General features: G+C 43.6%; 1 protein-coding gene across 1 annotated transcript in view; it reads left to right on the forward strand.

Moving 5' to 3' along the window:
* Positions 1-1,179: 1,179 nt before the first annotated feature.
* Positions 1,180-21,159, forward strand: part of LOC112242514 (adhesion G protein-coupled receptor L1-like) — a gene marked incomplete at its 3' end in the record, with an annotated part of 77,180 nt that continues 57,200 nt past the window's right edge. The window contains exon 1 of the mRNA XM_042314951.1: positions 1,180-2,095. The remainder of the gene's footprint in view (positions 2,096-21,159) is intronic.

Raw genomic sequence — 21,159 nt, forward strand, 5'->3', positions numbered from 1 at the left:
TGACACAACATTATAGGGTATTGTGTGTAGATCACTGACACAACATTATAGGGTATTGTGTGTAGATCACTGACACAACATTATAGGGTATTGTGTGTAGATCACTGACACAACATTACAGGGTATTGTGTGTAGATCACTGACACAACATTATAGGGTATTGTGTGTAGATCACTGACACAACATTATAGGGTATTGTGTGTAGATCACTGACACAACATTATAGGGTATTGTGTGTAGATCACTGACACAACATTGTGTGTAGATCACTGACACAACATTATAGGGTATTGTGTGTAGATCACTGACACAACATTACAGGGTATTGTGTGTAGATCACTGACACAACATTATAGGGTATTGTGTGTAGATCACTGACACAACATTACAGGGTATTGTGTGTAGATCACTGACACAACATTATAGGGTATTGTGTGTAGATCACTGACACAACATTACAGGGTATTGTGTGTAGATCACTGACACAACATTATAGGGTATTGTGTGTAGATCACTGACACAACATTATAGGGTATTGTGTGTAGATCACTGACACAACATTACAGGGTATTGTGTGTAGATCACTGACACAACATTACAGGGTATTGTGTGTAGATCACTGACACAACATTATAGGGTATTGTGTGTAGATCACTGACACAACATTATAGGGTATTGTGTGTAGATCACTGACACAACATTATAGGGTATTGTGTGTAGATCACTGACACAACATTATAGGGTGTTGTGTGTAGATCACTGACACAACATTACAGGGTGTTGTGTGTAGATCACTGACACAACAGATCAAGTGAATCCATTTTAAATTCAGGCTGTTACATAACAAAATGTGGAATAAGTCGAGGGGCTGAATACTGTCTGAAGGCAACATATACAGTATAGGCCAACATATTGTATGTGTACTGTAGGCTACAATACGCTTGGTTTTTGTAAGGAGCTCTTTACCTGCTCTTACATATGATTTGCATTGGATTGGTTAGGTTTAGGCTTTCTCCTGACTCCTAGATTCAATCTTTATAAATATTACAGTTTTAAAATAATAATAATAACTTTGTGTCGTAGACAACAATTAGAGCCTATACTGTCTGATTACCACTATGCCTGTGTGAAATTGTAGATGTGTTGGTTTGATTAAAATAAGAAGAGAGAGAGAGAGAGCGAGCGAGCGAGAGAGAGCTAGACGAGGCCGCGTTTAACGGAAATCGGTGCCATTGAGAAACAGTGCGTACGTTACTTTCCGCTATCTCGCTTAGGGTATCTAACGATTCCATACATTTGATCGTCGGTCATATCAACTCTATTCGGTCGTGAGGTTTATGGAGCATTACGGACGATCAGGTCTAGATTCTTTAAATGCTCTGGATAATATCTCTCCGTGTGTAATCTTGGAGTCCTCCGCATTCCAGGCTAGGGAGAGGAAGGATGCTGTAGCCTACTAAGCTATGCGCTACTGAAGTGTTTTACATTGGCCAATAGCCCAGCCTCAACAGTGCGACTGCATTTTGACTGGACTCGACGATAGATAATATAATATAACATGACTTCCATTTGCTATGTGTTATATCTGTACGTTTCTATTTGTCATCCAACTGGACTCGCCTGTAGAATAGGCTACAGTCATCGCCATAGGAACCCGAGGGAGATATCATTATAATAAGCTACTTTAGTGCAACGTGACGTGCAACAGCGGGAAAGACGGTCGAGTCCTATTAGGTGAGATTGAGCGTATGTGTGACGCTAAAGTGGCTTGTGTTTCCTCATGTGGAGTGGTTTTCGTCGAGGAGGATACGCTCGCGTTGTCGGATAATTCCCACGTCAAGGATCGGTTGACTCCCTTCTTTATTCCATCTCGCTCTCACACACACGGTGCGCGTGGCCTCGCCCGGGAGCAACCGGGTCGCCTATTACACGGGCTTATTTTTACTGCATCGGCAAGAAGGAGCGGGAGAGAGAACCGAGGATAAAACAACGGGAGGGAAGGATTGGGGGACCGGAGGAGAGAAGAGGAGAGGCGGGATGAAGGAGGAGACGCAGTGAACGACAGAGGAGGAGGAGGGAGACTCGAGCGTTCGAGGTAAGCGGGAATAATGGCGACGGTAGGGTACATGTATGAAGAACGGTTTGGTCTGTACAATCACACACAAACACACACCCACACATATACCACTTAGGCTACGGTTTGGCCTGTCAATATGGCGCATGCATGTACACTCCTGTGTGTGTGTGTGTGTGTGTGTGTGTCATACACATGTTGACTAGTGGCGTCTCCTGCTGTGTGTGAGTTGTTTTAATGCACCATGGAACACTCCAACAGGCATTTAGAATCTCTCCCTCTTTCTCTCCTCTGAGAAACAGACAGTAGGATGATGAATGTGATAGTAGGGGGTTTGCTTACTGACAGGCTGTCTCACTGAGTGGTGAATCACTCACATTCCTGTTCTAATCAAATTTCAAATCCATGTGTGTGTGTGTTCGTGCATGCATGTGTGTTTCTACATATGTTGTGTGTCTGTGCGAGTGTGTGATGATTGTGTTCCAAGTCTTTGAAGAGTGTCTTATTTTTGTCTGTCTCTGTTTGTCTCTCCTCTGTGTTGGTATTCTGTAGGGAGCGTGTGTGTGTGTGTGTGTGTGCGTGCGTGCGTGCGTGCGTGCTTGTGTGTGTGTGTGTGTGTGTGTGTGTGTGCGTCAGTATGTTTTGACTGGGGACTATGATGGTGGAAAGAGGGATCACGGGGGAGAAGTAAAGACCAGTGGACAAAGAGAATATAAACAGAATGTAAAGTGGAGGGGGGCTGGATAGAGAGAGGGAGAGAAAGAGAGAGAGAGAGCTGTGGTGACCTACATGCCAGAACTGGACAAGAACCTGACACTCTTAGCGGACAGGGGGACAAAACATCTACCTGGAGGAGACAGCATTCCCTCCAAAATATTTCCCTTTAGACACAACTATGACAAAACGGGTCTCAATTCCTGTAGCTCTGTCGCACGCTGGGTCTATACATAGTCAATGGTTGGCTTCGAGGGGAGTTTTACGGTCGGTACACCTACAGCTCTGTCGCACGCTGGGTCTAGACATAGTCAATGGTTGGCTTCGAGGGGAGTTTTACGGTAGGTACACCTACAGCTCTGTCGCACGCTGGGTCTAGACATAGTCAATGGTTGGCTTCGAGGGGAGTTTTACGGTCGGTACACCTACAGCTCATCCCTTGGCTGTAGTACTGTAGATTACTGTATCACTGACCTCAACCCAGAGTCTCTCAGACCGTTCACTATCAGCCTACTGACACCCCTGTCAGATCACAGCAAAATCACAGTCTACTTCAACAGAGCAATACTCAATCATGAGGCATCAAAGCCAAAGGACTTCGATAATATTAAGAAATGCTACAGATGGAAGGAATGTAGTGTGGAAACCTACCAGAAAACAATTAGGCAATAATACATTCAATCCCATTTAGACAACTTCCTGGACAAAAGGTTTTACTGTAATAGTGAAGGTCTAAACTTGGCAGTAGAAAACCTGAACTGTATAGTTGACCTCTCGGCTTCCCTCAAATCTATACATTTATATCATATCATATATTCAAATCTATACATTTATATCATATCATATATTCAAATCTATACATTTATATCATATCATATATTCAAATCTATACATTTATATCATATCATATCATTTATTCAAATCTATACATTTATATCATATCATATCATATATTCAAATCTATACATTTATATCATATCATATATTCAAATCTATACATTTATATCATATCATATAATTTATTCAAATCTATACATTTATATCATATCATATCATATCATATATTCAAATCTATACATTTATATCATATCATTTATTCAAATCTATACATTTATATCATATCATATCATATATTCAAATCTATACATTTATATCATATAATTTATTCAAATCTATACATTTATATCATATCATATCATATCATATCATATCATATATTCAAATCTATACATTTATATCATATCATATATTCAAATCTATACATTTATATCATATCATATAATTTATTCAAATCTATACATTTATATCATATCATATCATATCATATATTCAAATCTATACATTTATATCATATCATTTATTCAAATCTATACATTTATATCATATCATATCATATATTCAAATCTATACATTTCAAGCCAACAACCGAAGAAAATGAGCAACAATTGCAAATGGTTTGATGAAGAATGAAAAACCTAAGAAAGAAATTGAGAAACCTGTCCAACCAAAAACACAGAGACCCAGAAAACCTGAGCCTACGCCTTCGCTATGGTGAATCACTAAAACAATACAGAAAACCTGAGTCAAAGCCTTCACTACGGTGAATCACTAAAACAATACAGAAAACCTGAGCCTACGCCTTCACTATGTTGAATCACTAAAACAATGCAGAAAACCTGAGCCTACGCCTTCACTGTCACACCCTGACCATAGTTTGCTTTGTATGTTTCTATGTTTTGGTTGGTCAGGGTGTGATCTGAGTGGGCATTCTATGTTGGATGTCTTGTTTGTCTATTTCAATGTCTGGCCTGATATGGTTCTCAATCAGAGGCAGGTGTTAGTCATTGTCTCTGATTGGGAACCATATTTAGGTAGCCTGGGTTTCACTGTGTGTTTGTGGGTGATTGTTCCTGTCTTTGTGTTTTGCACCAGATAGGGCTGTTTTTGGTTTTCCACGTTTATTGTTTTTGTAGTCAGCTGTTCATGTGTACCTTTATGTATTAAAAAGAACCATGGACACTTACCACACCGCATATTGGTCCTCTGATCCTTTTCGCCTCTCCTCTTCGGAGGAAGAGGAGGAAATCCCTTACAGAATCACCCACCACAACAGGACCAAGCGGCGTGGTAACGGGCAACAGCAGGAGAGGCAGCAATGTCTGGACTATACTACTTGGGAGGAAATAGACAGGTGGGCGGTCGACCCAGGAGGAGTGCCGGAGCCCGCCTGGGATTCGCTGGAGCAGTGCGAGGAGGGGTATAGAAGAATGGAGTTGGAGAAGCAAGCACGGCGGCGCGGTAGGAAGCCCGAGAGTCAGCCCCAAAAATTTCTTGGGGGGGAAACACAGGAAGTGTGGCGAAGCCAGGTAGGAGACCTGCGCCAACTTCCTGTGCTTACCGGGGGGCGAGAGAGACCGGGCAGGCACCGTGTTATGCTGTGAAGCGCACGGTGTCCCCAGTGCGGGTGCATAGCCCGGTGCGGTACATTCCAGCTCTGCGTATCGGCCGGGCTAGAGTGGGCATCGAGCCAAGTGCCATGAAGCCGGCTCTACGCAGCTGGTCTCCAGTGCGTCTCCTTGGGCCGACTTACATGGTACCAGCCTTGCGCACGGTGTCCCCGGTTCGCCTGCATAGCCCAGTGGCTATTCCACCTCGCCGCACTGGCAGGGCGACCGGGACCATTCAACCGGGTAAGGTTGGGCAGGCTCGGTGCTCAAGAGCTCCAGTGCGCCTGCACGGTCCAGTCTATCCGTCACCACCTCCACGCACCAGCCCTCCGGTGGCAGCCCCCCGGACCAGGCTGTCTCTCCGGCTCATCCTTACTGGTGCTCCCACCTGTCCAGCGCTGCCAGAGCCTTCCTCCTCTCCAGCGCTGCCGGAGTCTCCCAACCTCTCCGGCGCTGCCAGAGCCTTCCTCCTCTCCAGCGCTGCCGGAGTCTCCCACCTGTCCAGAGCTGCCGGAGTCTCCCGCCTGTCCAGAGCTGCCGGAGTCTCCCGCCTGTCCAGAGCTGCCGGAGTCTCCCGCCTGTCCAGAGCTGCCGGAGCCCCTCTGCCCAGAGCTGCCGGAGCCCCTCTGCCCAGAGCTGCCGGAGACCCTCAGTCCAGAGGCGCCGGAGCCCCTCTGCCCAGAGGCGCCAGAGCCCCTCTGTCCCGAGCAGCTGCCCCTCTGTCCCGAGCAGCTGCCCCTCTGTCCCGAGCAGCTGCCCCTCTGTCCCGAGCAGCTGCCCCTCTGTCCCGAGCAGCTGCCCCTCAGTCCAGTGTCATTAAGTAGGGTCGCCGTGGCTAGGAGGCCACGGAAGCGGACAAGGTGGGGGACTAAGACTACGGTGAAGTGGGGGCCACGTCCAGCACCAGAGCCGCCACCGCGGACAGATGCCCACCCAGACCCTCCCCAATAGGTTCAGGTTTTGTGGCCGGAGTCCGCACCTTGGGGGGGGGGGGTACTGTCACACCCTGACCATCGTTTGCTTTGTATGTTTCTATGTTTTGGTTGGTCAGGGTGTGAGCTGAGTGGGCATTCTATGTTGGATGTCTTGTTTGTCTATTTCTATGTCTGGCCTGATATGGTTCTCAATCAGAGGCAGGTGTTAGTCATTTTCTCTGATTGGGAACCATATTTAGGTAGCCTGGGTTTCACTGTGTGTTGGTGGGTGATTGTTCCTGTCTCTGTGTTTTGCACCAGATAGGACTGTTTTGGTTTTCCACGTTTATTGTTTTGTAGTGTTCGTGTTTATCTTTTTTTATTAAACATGAATCAATATAACCATGCTGCATTTTGGTCCGCCTCTACTTCACCTAAAGAAAACCGTTACATTCACTATGGTGAATCACTAAAACAATACAGAAAACCTGAGCCTACGCCTTCACTATGGTGAATCACTAAAACAATACAGAAAACCTGAGTCAAAGCCTTCACTATGGTGAATCACTAAAACAATACAGAAAACCTGAGCCTATGCCTTCACTATGGTGAATCACTAAAACAATACAGAAAACCTGAGCCTATGCCTTCACTATGGTGAATCACTAAAACAATACAGAAAACCTGAGCCTATGCCTTCACTATGGTGAATCACTAAAACAATACAGAAAACCTGAGCCTACGCCTTCACTATGGTGAATCACTAAAACAATACAGAAAACCTGAGCCTACGCCTTCACTATGGTGAATCACTAAAACAATACAGAAAACCTGAGCCTACGCCTTCACTATGGTGAATCACTAAAACAATACAGAAAACCTGAGCCTACGCCTTCACTATGGTGAATCACTAAAACAATACAGGAATACACTGGAAAAAGAAGGAACAGCACGTCAGAAATCATCTCAATGTAATTGAAGAATCCAATGAATCAAACCACTTCTGGGAAATTGGAAAACACTAAACAAACAACATGAAGAGTTATCAATCGGATAAACCACTTCTCCAATATTTTTGGCTCTATAACAAAGAATAAACAGCAACAACATATACATGATCAAATACAGATCTTAGAATCAACTACTAAACACTACCAGAACCCACTGGATGATCCAATTCCATGGATTGAACTACAAGACAACATACAAACCCTCCAACCCAAAAAGGCCTATGATGTTGATGGTATCCTCAATGAAATGATCAAATACACAGACCACAAATTACAATTGGCTGTACTTAAACTCTTTAGCATCATCCTCAGCTCTGGCCTATTCCCCAAGGACTGTTCACCCCAATCCACAAAGGTGGAGACAAATTTGACCTTAATAACTACCATTGTTACGATATTGTGTCTAGATGTAGGTGAAGGAGTGAAACGCAGGAGAGCAGAGATGTCCGAGTCCACAAACATGAAGGTCAGGTACAAAACCAAAATAAACGCTCTCAACAAAAGAGAAACCAGTTACTCACAGAAGGAGGAAAAGGAACATCAAATTCGACGTACCAACTAGGATCTGGCTAAAAATACTTGATTCAGTTAAACCCATGGCCCTTCATGGTTGTGAGGTCTGGGGTCCGCTCACTAACCAAGAATTCACAAAATGGGACAAACACCAAATTGACACTCTGCATGCAGAATTCTGGAAAAACAGAATTTGCACAATCTGCTCATTATCAACATTTTGTTGTGCCGGCTCAGCGCTCCTGGTCTCCAGGACGCCTCCTCGGACCAGGATATCCTGCGCCGGCTCTACGCGCTGTTTCCCCAGTGCGCCTTCACAGCCCAGTGCGTTCTGTGCCAGCTTCCCGCACTTGCCGGGCTAAAGTGAGCATTCAGCCAGGACGCATTGTGCCAGCTCTACGCTCCAGACCTCCAGTGCGCCTCCACGGCCCAGTATATCCTGCGCCAGGCATACGTACGGTGTCTCCAGTGCGCCTCCACAGTCCAGTACGCCCTGTTCCTCCTCCCCGCACTCGCCCTGAGGTGCTTGTCATCAGCCCGGTGCCACCTGTACCGGTCCCACGCATCAGGCCTCCAGTGCGCCTCCACAGTCCAGAGCTTCCAGCGACAGTTCCCAGTCCAGAGCTTCCGGCGACAGTTCCCAGTCCAGAGCTTCCGGCGACAGTTCCCAGTCCAGAGCTTCCGGCGACAGTTCCCAGTCCAGAGCTTCCGGCGACAGTTCCCAGTCCAGAGCTTCCAGCGACAGTTCCCAGTCCAGAGCTTCCGGCGGCGTTTCACAGTCCGGAACCTCCAACATCGGTCCACAGTCCGGAACCTCCTATGACGTTCCACGGTCTGGAACCTCCTGAGATGGTAAATCGGCCCGCACCAAATATGGTGGATCCGAGAGCCGAGTGGGTTCTTCGTCCCGCACCAGAGCCACCACCAAATATGGTGGATCCGAGAGCCGAGTGGGTTCTTCGTCCTGCACCAGAGCCGCCACCGACACTAGACACCAACCCAACCCTCCCTTTTTTTCAGGTTTTGCGGTCGAAGTCCGCACCTTTGGAGGGGGGTACTGTCACGTCCTGACCATAGAAAGCCTTTATTTTCTATGGTAGAGTAGTGTTACGATCAACTAGGAGTGGTGGTGGGTGGAATCAGGCGCAGAGAGCAGGGTTCAGTCTTTCCTTCAAATTTATTCCCCAGTGCAACAAAAACAGTCACGCCAATAAACAGGGCATATAATAAGTTGCCGGTCCAAACAACAGGACAAAATAGTCCGGAGAATAAATGTACGAATAACTCACACCATCAAACACAGAGTAACACAAACAAGCCCGCACAAATACCCAGCGGGCCTAGTGCCCTTAAATACCCTACAAACAAACCCTAATACAAAACAGGTGTACCCAATTACCCAATAACCAAAAACAAACGGAAAGGAAATCGATGGCAGCTAATAGGCCGGCGACGACGACCGCCGAGCACCGCCCGAACAGGAAGAGGCACCGTCTTCGGCAAAGTTCGTGACAAGTAGGTCAGGGCGTGACTAGGGGGGTTAGTCTAGTTTATATTTTCTATGTGGGGTTCTAGGTTGTTTTTTCTATGTTGGGGTTTTTGGTATGATTCCCATTTAGAGGCAGCTGGCTATCGTTGTCTCTAATTGGGGATCATACTTAAGTATACTTTTTTCCACCTGTGGATGATGGGATATTGTTTATGTTTAGTTGCTTGTTTGCACTGCGTTGTCGTCACGGTTCGTTTATTCTTTATTTGTTTTGTATTTACTTAAGTTTCACTTTCATTAAAATATGTGGAACTCACCTTGGTCCGACCATCATTATTACGAACATCGTGACAACGCGGCTTTAAACGTTTTTTATTGTGTGGTGCAGCTGCATAAGTGTTGCTCTCCACTTTCTGGAGGATCAAGTTTTGATACTATAGGTGGAGAGGTGAGGATGAGAAGAGAAGAGGGAGAGATACTATAGGTGGAGAGGTGAGGATGAGAAGAGAAGAGGGAGAGATACTATAGGTGGAGAGGTGAGGATGAGAAGAGAAGAGGGAGAGATACTATAGGTGGAGAGGTGAGGATGAGAAGAGAAGAGGGAGAGATACTATAGGTGGAGAGGTGAGGATGAGAAGAGAAGAGGGAGAGATACTATAGGTGGAGAGGTGAGGATGAGAAGAGAAGAGGGAGAGATACTATAGGTGGAGAGGTGAGGATGAGAAGAGAAGAGGGAGAGATACTATAGGTGGAGAGGTGAGGATGAGAAGAGAAGAGGGAGAGATACTATAGGTGGAGAGGTGAGGAGAAGAAGAGAAGAGAAGAGGGAGAGATACTATAGGTGGAGAGAGGTGAGAGAGAAGAGAAGAGGGAGAGATACTATAGGTGGGAGGATGAGGTGGAGAGAGGAGAGAAGAGAAGGGAGAGATACTATAGGTGGAGAGGTGAGGATGAGAAGAGAAGAGGGAGAGATACTATAGGTGGAGAGGTGGGTGAGGAAGAAGAGAAGAGGGAGAGATACTATAGGTGGAGAGGTGAGGAAGAGAAGAGAAGAGGGAGAGATACTATAGGTGGAGAGGTGAGGATGAGAAAGAGAGGGAGAGATACTATAGGTGGAGAGAGATACTATAGGTGGAGAGGTGAGGAAGAGAAGAGAAGAGGGAGAGATACTATAGGTGGAGAGGTGAGGATGAGAAGAGAAGAGGGAGAGATACTATAGGTGGAGAGGTGAGGAAGAGAAGAGAAGAGGGAGAGATACTATAGGTGGAGAGGTGAGGATGAGAAGAGAAGAGGTGGAGAGAGATAGATACTAGGTAGGTGAGGGAGAGATACTATAGGTGGAGAGAGATGAGAAGAGAAGAGGGAGAGATACTATAGGTGGAGAGGTGAGGATGAGAAGAGGGAGAGATACTATAGGTGGAGAGGTGAGGATGAAGAGAGGGAGAGATACTATAGGTGGAGAGGTGAGGATGAGAAGAGGGAGAGATACTATAGGTGGAGAGGGTGAGGATGAGAGGTGAGGAGAGAGGAGAGATACTATAGGTGGAGAGTGAGGATGAGAAGAGGGAGAGATACTATAGGTGGAGAGGTGAGGATGAGAAGAGAAGAGAGAGAGATACTATAGGTGGAGAGGTGAGGAAGAGAAGAGAAGAGGGAGAGATACTATAGGTGGAGAGGTGAGGAAGAGAAGAGAAGAGGGAGAGATACTATAGGTGGAGAGGTGAGGAAGAGAAGAGAAGAGGGAGAGATACTATAGGTGGAGAGGTGAGGATGAGAAGAGGGAGAGATACTATAGGTGGAGAGGTGAGGATGAGAAGAGAAGAGGGAGAGATACTATAGGTGGAGAGGTGAGGAAGAGAAGAGAAGAGGGAGAGATACTATAGGTGGAGATGTGAGGTGGAGGTGAGAAGAGAAGAGGGAGAGATACTATAGGTGGAGAGGTGAGGATGAGAAGAGAGAAGGGAGAGATACTATAGGTGGAGAGGTGAGGAGGAAGAGAAGAGGAAGAGAGATACTATAGGTGGGAGAGGTGAGGATGAGAAGAGGGAGAGATACTATAGGTGGAGAGGTGAGGATGAGAAGAGAAGAGGGAGAGATACTATAGGTGGAGAGGTGAGGATGAGAAGAGAAGGGAGAGATACTATAGGTGGAGAGGTGAGGATGAGAAGAGGGAGAGATACTATAGGTGGAGAGGTGAGGATGAGAAGAGAAGAGGGAGAGATACTATAGGTGGAGAGGTGAGGAAGAGAAGAGAAGAGAAGAGGGAGAGATACTATAGGTGGAGAGGTGAGGATGAGAAGAGAAGAGAGAGAGATACTATAGGTGGAGAGGTGAGGAAGAGAAGAGAAGAGGGAGAGATACTATAGGTGGAGAGGTGAGGATGAGAAGAGAAGAGGGAGAGATACTATAGGTGGAGAGGTGAGGAAGAGAAGAGAAGAGAAGAGGGAGAGATACTATAGGTGGAGAGGTGAGGATGAGAAGAGGGAGAGATACTATAGGTGGAGAGGTGAGGATGAGAAGAGGGAGAGATACTATAGGTGGAGAGGTGAGGATGAGAAGAGAGGAGAGATACTATAGGTGGGAGAGGTGAGAGATACTATAGGTGGAGAGGTGAGGAGAGAAAGAGGGAGAGATACTATAGGTGGAGAGGTGAGGTGGAGAGGTGAGGAGAGAAGAGAAGAGGGAGAGATACTATAGGTGAGGAGAGAGATACTATAGGTGGAGAGGTGAGGATGAGAAGAGGGAGAGATACTATAGGTGGAGAGGTGAGGTGAGATACTATAGGTGGAGAGGTGAGGATGAGAAGAGAAGAGAGGAGAGATACTATAGGTGGAGGTGAGGTGAGGATGAGATACTATAGGTGGAGAGAAGAGAAGGAGAGATACTATAGGTGGAGAGGTGAGGAGAGATACTATAGGTGGAGAGAGGAGAGAAGAGAAGAGGGAGAGATACTATAGGTGGAGAGGTGAGGATGAGAAGAGAAGAGGGAGAGATACTATAGGTGGAGAGGTGAGGAAGAGAGGATGAGAAGAGAAGAGGGAGAGATACTATAGGTGGAGAGGTGAGGATGAGAAGAGGGAGATACTAGGTGGAGAGGTGAGGTGAGAAGAGAAGAGAGATACTATAGGTGGAGAGGTGAGGAAGAGAAGAGGGAGAGATACTATAGGTGGAGAGAGAGGAAGAGAAGAGAAGAGGGAGAGATACTATAGGTAGAGGAGAGAGGATGAGAAGAGAGAAGAGGGAGAGATACTATAGGTGGAGAGGTGAGGATGAGAAGAGGGAGAGATACTATAGGTGGAGAGGTGAGGATGAGAAGAGGGAGAGATACTATAGGTGGAGAGGTGAGGATGAGAAGAGGGAGAGATACTATAGGTGGAGAGGTGAGGAAGAGAGGAGAAGAGAAGAGGGAGAGATACTATAGGTGGAGAGGTAGGTGGAGAGGTGAGAAGAGAAGAGAGGGAGAGAGGTGGAGAGGTGAGGAGAGAAGAGAAGGAGAGATACTATAGGTGGAGAGGTGAGGTGAGATACTATAGGTGGAGAGGTGAGGATGAGAAGAGAAGAGGGAGAGATACTAGGTAGGTGGAGAGGTGAGGATGAGAAGAGAAGAGGGAGAGATACTATAGGTGGAGAGGTGAGGATGAGAAGAGAAGAGGGAGAGATACTATAGGTGGAGAGGTGAGGATGAGAAGAGGGGAGATACTATAGGTGGAGAGGTGTGAGGATGAGAAGAGAAGGGAGAGATACTATAGGTGGAGAGGTGAGGATGAGAAGAGGGAGAGATACTATAGGTGGAGAGGTGAGGATGAGAAGAGAAGGGGAGAGAGGTGGAGAGTGAGGATGAGAAGAGAAGGAGAGATACTATAGGTATAGGTGGAGAGGTGAGGATGAGAAGAGGGAGAGATACTATAGGTGGAGAGGTGAGGATGAGAAGAGGGAGAGATACTATAGGTGGAGAGGTGAGGATGAGAAGAGAAGAGGGAGAGATACTATAGGTGGAGAGGTGAGGATGAGAAGAGGGAGAGATACTATAGGTGGAGATGTGAGGATGAGAAGAGGGAGAGATACTATAGGTGGAGAGGTGAGGATGAGAAGAGGGAGAGATACTATAGGTGGAGAGGTGAGGATGAGAAGAGGGAGAGATACTATAGGTGGAGAGGTGAGGAGATGAGAAGAGAAGGGAGAGATACTATAGGTGGAGAGGTGAGGATGAGAAGAGAAGAGGGAGAGATACTATAGGTGGAGAGGTGAGGATGAGAAGAGGGAGAGATACTATAGGTGGAGAGGATGAGAAGAGAAGAGAAGAGGGAGAGATACTATAGGTGGAGAGGTGAGGAAGAGAAGAGGGAGAGATACTATAGGTGGAGAGGTGAGGAGAGAAGAGAAGAGAGAGATACTATAGAGAGGATGAGAGGAGGTGAGGATGAGAAGAGAAGAGAGAGAGATACTATAGGTGGAGAGGTGAGGAGGATGAGAAGAGGGAGAGATACTATAGGTGGAGAGAGGTGGAGTGAGGAGAAGAGAAGAGGGAGAGAGGTGGAGAGGTGAGGATGAGAAGAGAGAGAGATACTATAGGTGGAGAGGTGAGGATGAGAAGAGGGAGAGATACTATAGGTGGAGAGGTGAGGATGAGAAGAGGGAGAGATACTATAGGTGGAGAGGTGAGGATGAGAAGAGGGAGAGATACTATAGGTGGAGAGGTGAGGATGAGAAGAGAGAGAGATACTATAGGTGGAGAGGTGAGGATGAGAAGAGGGAGAGATACTATAGGTGGAGAGGTGGAGAGGTGAGGATGAGAAGAGGGAGAGATACTATAGGTGGAGGTGAGGATGAGGTGGGAGGTGAGGATGAGAAGAGGGAGAGATACTATAGGTGGAGAGGTGAGGATGAGAGGATGAGAAGAGGAGAGATACTATAGGTGGAGAGGTGAGGATGAGAAGAGGGAGAGATACTATAGGTGGAGAGGTGAGGATGAGAAGAGGGAGAGATACGATAGGTGGAGAGGTGAGGATGAGAAGAGGGAGAGATACTATAGGTGGAGAGGTGAGGATGAGAAGAGGGAGAGATACGATAGGTGGAGAGGTGAGGATGAGAAGAGAGAAGGTAGAGGGATAGTAAGAAATAGATGGAGAGAGGAAGGCAGAAGTGTGTGTGTGTGTGTGTGTGTGTGTGTGTGTGTGTGTGTGTGTGTGTGTGTGTGTGTGTGTGTGTGTGTGCCTGTCACAGGAAAACAAAGCAAATCTAACCAGTACACCATTCATTTACATCAACCACCAGATACAAACATCTAATTTTCACACACACACACACACACACACACACACACACACACACACACACACACACACACACACACACACACACACACACACACACACACACACACACACACACTGCTTATTTGGTTGGGTCTTATACAGTCTGCAATGGAAATCAGGCAGGAAAATAAGACCTGTAGGGTCCCCTTATACCACTATTTACATATGTACCTACAATACACACACACACACATAGACACGCACTGACTCACTAACATACACACGCACACACACATGCACAAGCGCTCACTCACACGCACGCACATACACGCACGCTCACTCACTAACACACACACACAGACACACACACAGTCTCTCTCTCTTCCAGCTTGTCTTTGTGTCCCTTTATTGTGTCCTAATGTCCTTCATCCTGAGGCTAGTCTCCTTCTCTCTCTCCCTCCCACTCTCCTCCCTTCCTCTCTCCTTCTCCCTTCCCCTATCCTTCTCCCTCCCACTCTCCTCTCTTCCCCTCTCCTTCTCCCTCCCACTCTCCTCTCTTCCCCTCTCCCTTCTCCCTTCCCCTCTCCTTCTCCCTCCCACTCTCCTCCCTCCCACTCTCCTCCCTCCCACTCTCCTCTCTTCCCCTCTCCTTCTCCCTCCCACTCTCCTCTCTTCCCCTCTCCTTCTCCCTTCCCCCCTCTCCTTCTCCCTCCCACTCTCCTCTCTCCTTCTCCCTTCCCCTCTCCTTCTCCCTCCCACTCTCCTCTCTTCCCCTCTCCTTCTCCCTTCCCCTCTCCTTCTCCCTCCCACTCTCCTCCATCCCCTCTCCTCCCTCCCACTCTCCTCTCTTCCCCCTCTCCTTCTCCCTCCCACTCTCCTCCCTCCCACTCTCCTCTCTTCCCCTCTCCTTCTCCCTTCCCCTCTCCTTCTCCCTCCCACTCTCCTCCCTCCCACTCCTCCCTCCCACTCTCCTCTCTTCCCCTCTCCTTCTCCCTCCCACTCTCCTCCCTTCCACTCTCCTCCCTCCCCCTCTCCTTCTCCCTTCCCCTCTCCTTCTCCCTTCCTCTCTCCTTCTCCCTTCCTCTCTCCTCCCTTCCTCTCTCCTTCTCTATCATATTCAGTCTTACTTTCTCTTCTGTGTCCTGTGCTCTCTGTCTCCATTTAGGCCAGACTTTGACCAGGGGCTGGATTTTGTCCTCAGCCTGGTCTGGGTGTGTGATGCTGGGAGAGTGGGAAACAGTAGGGAGAGGGCTGGGTGTGAGAGAGTGTGGGAGAGTACGGAGAGGGCTGGAGGTGGGAGAGTGTGTGTTTGGACATTTGATGCCTGACCTAAATCTGTCTGCCATCATTACTTAACTAGAAGAAGGAGAGAACCTCAGGAAACACACACAACAATATGAGAGAGCACTCTGCAATTAAAGACGCCCCCAAAAACATTACACTCTGTGTGTGTGTGTGTGTGTGTGTGTGTGTGTGTGTGTGTGTGTGTGTGTGTGTGTGTGTGTGTGTGTGTGTGTGTGTGTGTGTGATGTGTGTTTCCTGTGTGTGTTAGATATGGGCGATAGATTTCCTGAATTGTTGCGAACATTAAAAAATATCGATACATGTATAACAATTCTGCACCATAGTTTATAACATCCATCTGCACCATAGTTTATAACATCCATCTGCACCATAGTTTATAACATCCATCTGCACCATAGTTTATAACATCCATCTGCTGTATAGTTTATAACATCCATCTGCTGTATAGTTTATAACATCCATCTGCTGTATAGTTTATAACATCCATCTGCTGTATAGTTTATAACATCCATCTGCTGTATAGTTTATAACATCCATCTGCTGTATAGTTTATAACATCCATCTGCTGTATAGTTTATAACATCCATCTGCTGTATAGTTTATAACATCCATCTGCTGTATAGTTTATAACATCCATCTGCTGCATAGTTTATAACATCCATCTGCACCATAGTTTATAACATCCATCTGCACCATAGTTTATAACATTCATCTGCACCATAGTTTATAACATTCATCTGCACCATAGTTTATAACATCCATCTGCACCATAGTTTATAACATCCATCTGCACCATAGTTTATAACATTCATCTGCACCATAGTTTATAACATTCATCTGCACCATAGTTTATAACATTCATCTGCACCATAGTTTATAACATTCATCTGCACCTTAGTTTATAACATCCATCTGCTCCATAGTTTATAACATCCATCTGCACCATAGTTTATAACATCCATCTGCACCATAGTTTATAATATCCATCTGCACCATAGTTTATAACATCCATCTGCACCATAGTTTATAACATCCATCTGCACCATAGTTTATAATATCCATCTGCACCATAGTTTATAATCCATCATCTGCACCATAGTTTATAATATCCATCTGCACCATAGTTTATAACATTCATCTGCACCATAGTTTATAATATCCATCTGCACCATAGTTTATAACATTCATCTGCTGTATAGTTTATAACATTCATCTGCACCATAGTTTATAACATTCATCTGCTGTATAGTTTATAACATTCATCTGCTGTATAGTTTATAACATCCATCTGCACCATAGTTTATAACATTCATCTGCTGTATAGTTTATAACATCCATCTGCTGTATAGTTTATAACATCCATCTGCTGTATAGTTTATACATTCATCTGCACCATAGTTTATACATCCATCTGCACCATAGTTTATAATATCCATCTGCTGTATAGTTTATAACATCCATCTGCTGTATAGTTTATACATCCATCTGCTGTATAGTTTATACATTCATCTGCACCATAGTTTATAACATCCATCTGCTGTATAGTTTATAACATCCATCTGCTGTATAGTTTATAACATCCATCTGCTGTATAGTTTATAACATTCATCTGCTGTATAGTTTATAACATTCATCTGCTGTATAGTTTATAACATCCATCTGCTGTATAGTTTATAACATCCATCTGCTGTATAGTTTATACATTCATCTGCACCATAGATTATACATCCATCTGCACCATAGTTTATAATATCCATCTGCTGTATAGTTTATAACATCCATCTGCTGTATAGTTTATACATCCATCTGCTGTATAGTTTATACATCCGTCTGCACCATAGTTTATAACATCCATCTGCTGTATAGTTTATAACATCCATCTGCACCATAGTTTATACATTCATCTGCACCATAGTTTATAACATTCATCTGCTGTATAGTTTATAACATCCATCTGCTGTATAGTTTATAACATCCATCTGCTGTATAGTTTATAACATCCATCTGCTGTATAGTTAATAACATCCATCCTCTGTATAGTTTATAACATCCATCTGCTGTATAGTTTATAACATCCATCTGCTGTATAGTTTATAACATCCATCTGCTGTATAGTTTATAACATCCATCTGCACCATAGTTAAACATTGTATTTCCCTTTAAACTACTGCTACTAGTTTGATGGTTGAAGTCCTCAACTGTTCCATTATTAACAACCCCCCATATTAGCCAACTATTTAATTCATTTTAAATGTCACATTTTTCTAGTACAGGCAACTTATCATAATGAACAATATCGTCAAATGTCTTTGATAAGTCATCGGTAAGGTTGGTGTCGATGATTTGCGGGTTTGTCGCCCTAGCTCTAGTGTGTGTGTGTGTATAGTGTGTGTGTGTGTGTGCGTGTGTGTGTGTGCGCGCGCGTGCATGTGTGTGTGCGTGTGTGCGTGGGTGTGCGTGTGTGTGTGCGTGTGCGTGTGTGTGTGTGCGTGCGCGTGTATGTGTGTGTGTGTGCGTGTGTGTGCGTGTGTGTGTGTGCGGGTGAGTGTATGTGTGTGTGTGTGTGTGTGTGCGTGTGTGTGCGTGTGTGTGTGCGTGCGCGTGTATGTGTGTGTGTGTGTGTGTGTGTGTGTTTGCGTGTGTGTGTGCGTGTGTGTGTGCACGCGTGTGTGTGCGTGGTTGTGTGTTCTCCTACAGCAGTGATAACCTCCCTCTGCTCTGGCTTCATCCCCTCTGTACTGGGATATCATGTAACCTACCCAGACAAGACGCTCATCACGTTATACCATAACCTTAGCAGTACCTTAAACCATCTCACTATCCAGCCAGGTGTCTCTCAGTACACACTGGGAAATGAGACGTCCGTCCTGCTTTTCAAAACCTGCCACTAGGTGGCAACAGTGAGCCCTATCACCATCAGGTATGCCTGGGTTTCACTACGGGCGTTGTAGACGGGGCTGGCTGATGGGCGGAAGCCGCGAAGCTCCTGCTCCGACTGTCGCGTGTTCAGGCCCAGTGTTAAGGCATTCGTGTTTTTTGTTTGTGTGTTTCTTACCACAGCCCAAACCTTAACCCTTAACTTGACCATTCAGAATGAATGCCTACACTTAAAGTGGAACTGCAACATTAAACCGTATTTAAATCTGTTCATAAACATCCCCAGGAAGAATGACACTTTTTTTCCTTCATTTTCTGACAAGTGAAGCACTTAGATATGATCATTTTCACGCTTTCATACATTCTTAGACTGTTTGGGGATTGCGTGCTGTATACTAAGACATATAATATTACAGCTGTATACTAAGACATATAATATTACAGCTGTATACTAAGACATATAATATTACAGCTGTATACTAAGACATATAATATTACAGCTGTATACTAAGACATATAATATTACAGCTGTATACTAAGACATATAATATTACAGCTGTATACTAAGACATATAATATTACAGCTGTATACTAAGACATATAATATTACATATTACAGCTGTATACTAAGACATATAATATTACAGCTGTATACTAAGACATATAATATTACAGCTGTATACTAAGACATATAATATTACAGCTGTATACTAAGACATATAATATTACAGCTGTATACTAAGACATATAATATTACAGCTGTATACTAAGCAGCTGTATACTAAGACATATAATATTACAGCTGTATACTAAGACATATAATATTACAGCTGTATACTAAGACATATAATATAATATTACAGCTGTATACTAAGACATATAATATAATATTACAGCTGTATACTAAGACATATAATATTACAGCTGTATACTAAGACATATAATATTACAGCTGTATACTAAGACATATAATATTACAGCTGTATACTAAGACATATAATATTACAGCTGTATACTAAGACATATAATATTACAGCTGTATACTAAGACATATAATATTACAGCTGTATACTAAGACATATAATATTACAGCTGTATACTAAGACATATAATATTACAGCTGTATATAAGATATTACAGCTGTATACTAAGACATATAATATTACAGCTGTATACTAAGACATATAATATAAGACATAATACAGCTGTATACTAAGACATATAATATTACAGCTGTATACTAAGACATATAATATTACAGCTGTATACTAAGACATATAATATTACAGCTGTATACATATAATAAGACATATAATATTACAGCTGTATACTAAGACATATAATATTACAGCTGTATACTAAGACATATAATATTACAGCTGTATATAAGACATATAATATTACAGCTGTATACTAAGACATATAATATTACAGCTGTATACTAAGACATATAATATTACAGCTGTACTAAGACATATATAATATTACAGCTGTATACTAAGACATATAATATTACAGCTGTATACTAAGACATATAATATTACAGCTGTATACTAAGACATATAATATTACAGCTGCTGTATACTAAGACATATAATATTACAGCTGTATACTAAGACATATAATATTACAGCTGTATACTAAGACATATAATATTACAGCTGTATATATAATATTACAGCTGTATACTAAGACATATAATATTACAGCTGTATACTAAGACATATAATATTACAGCTGTATACTAAGACATATAATATTACAGCTGTATACTAAGACATATAATATTACAGCTGTATACTAAGACATATAATATAATATTACAGCTGTATACTAAGACATATAATATTACATATAATATAATATTACAGCTGTATACTAAGACATATAATATTACAGCTGTATACTAAGACATATAATATTACAGCTGTATACTAAGACATATATATATTACAGCTGTATACTAAGACATATAATATTACAGCTGTATACTAAGACATATAATATTACAGCTGTATACTAAGACATATAATATTACAGCTGTATACTAAGACATATAATATTACAGCTGTATACTAAGACATATAATATAATATTACAGCTGTATACTAAGACATATAATATTACATATTACAGCTGTATACTAAGACATATAATATTAATATTACAGCTGTATACTAAGACATATAATATTACAGCTGTATACTAAGACATATAATATAATATTACAGCTGTATACTAAGACATATAATATTACAGCTGTATACTAAGACAGATAATATTAATATTACAGCTGTATACTAAGACATATAATATTACAGCTGTATACTAAGACAGATAATATTATATTACAGCTGTATACTAAGACATATAATATTACAGCTGTATACTAAGACATATAATATTACAGCTGTATACTAAGACAGATAATATAATATTACAGCTGTATACTAAGACATATAATATTACAGCTGTATACTAAGACATATAATATTACAGCTGTATACTAAGACATATAATATTACAGCTGTATACTAAGACATGTAATATTACATATATAT

This window comes from Oncorhynchus tshawytscha, unplaced genomic scaffold (assembly GCF_018296145.1).
Source record: "Oncorhynchus tshawytscha isolate Ot180627B unplaced genomic scaffold, Otsh_v2.0 Un_contig_3807_pilon_pilon, whole genome shotgun sequence".
Lineage (NCBI taxonomy): Eukaryota > Metazoa > Chordata > Actinopteri > Salmoniformes > Salmonidae > Oncorhynchus > Oncorhynchus tshawytscha.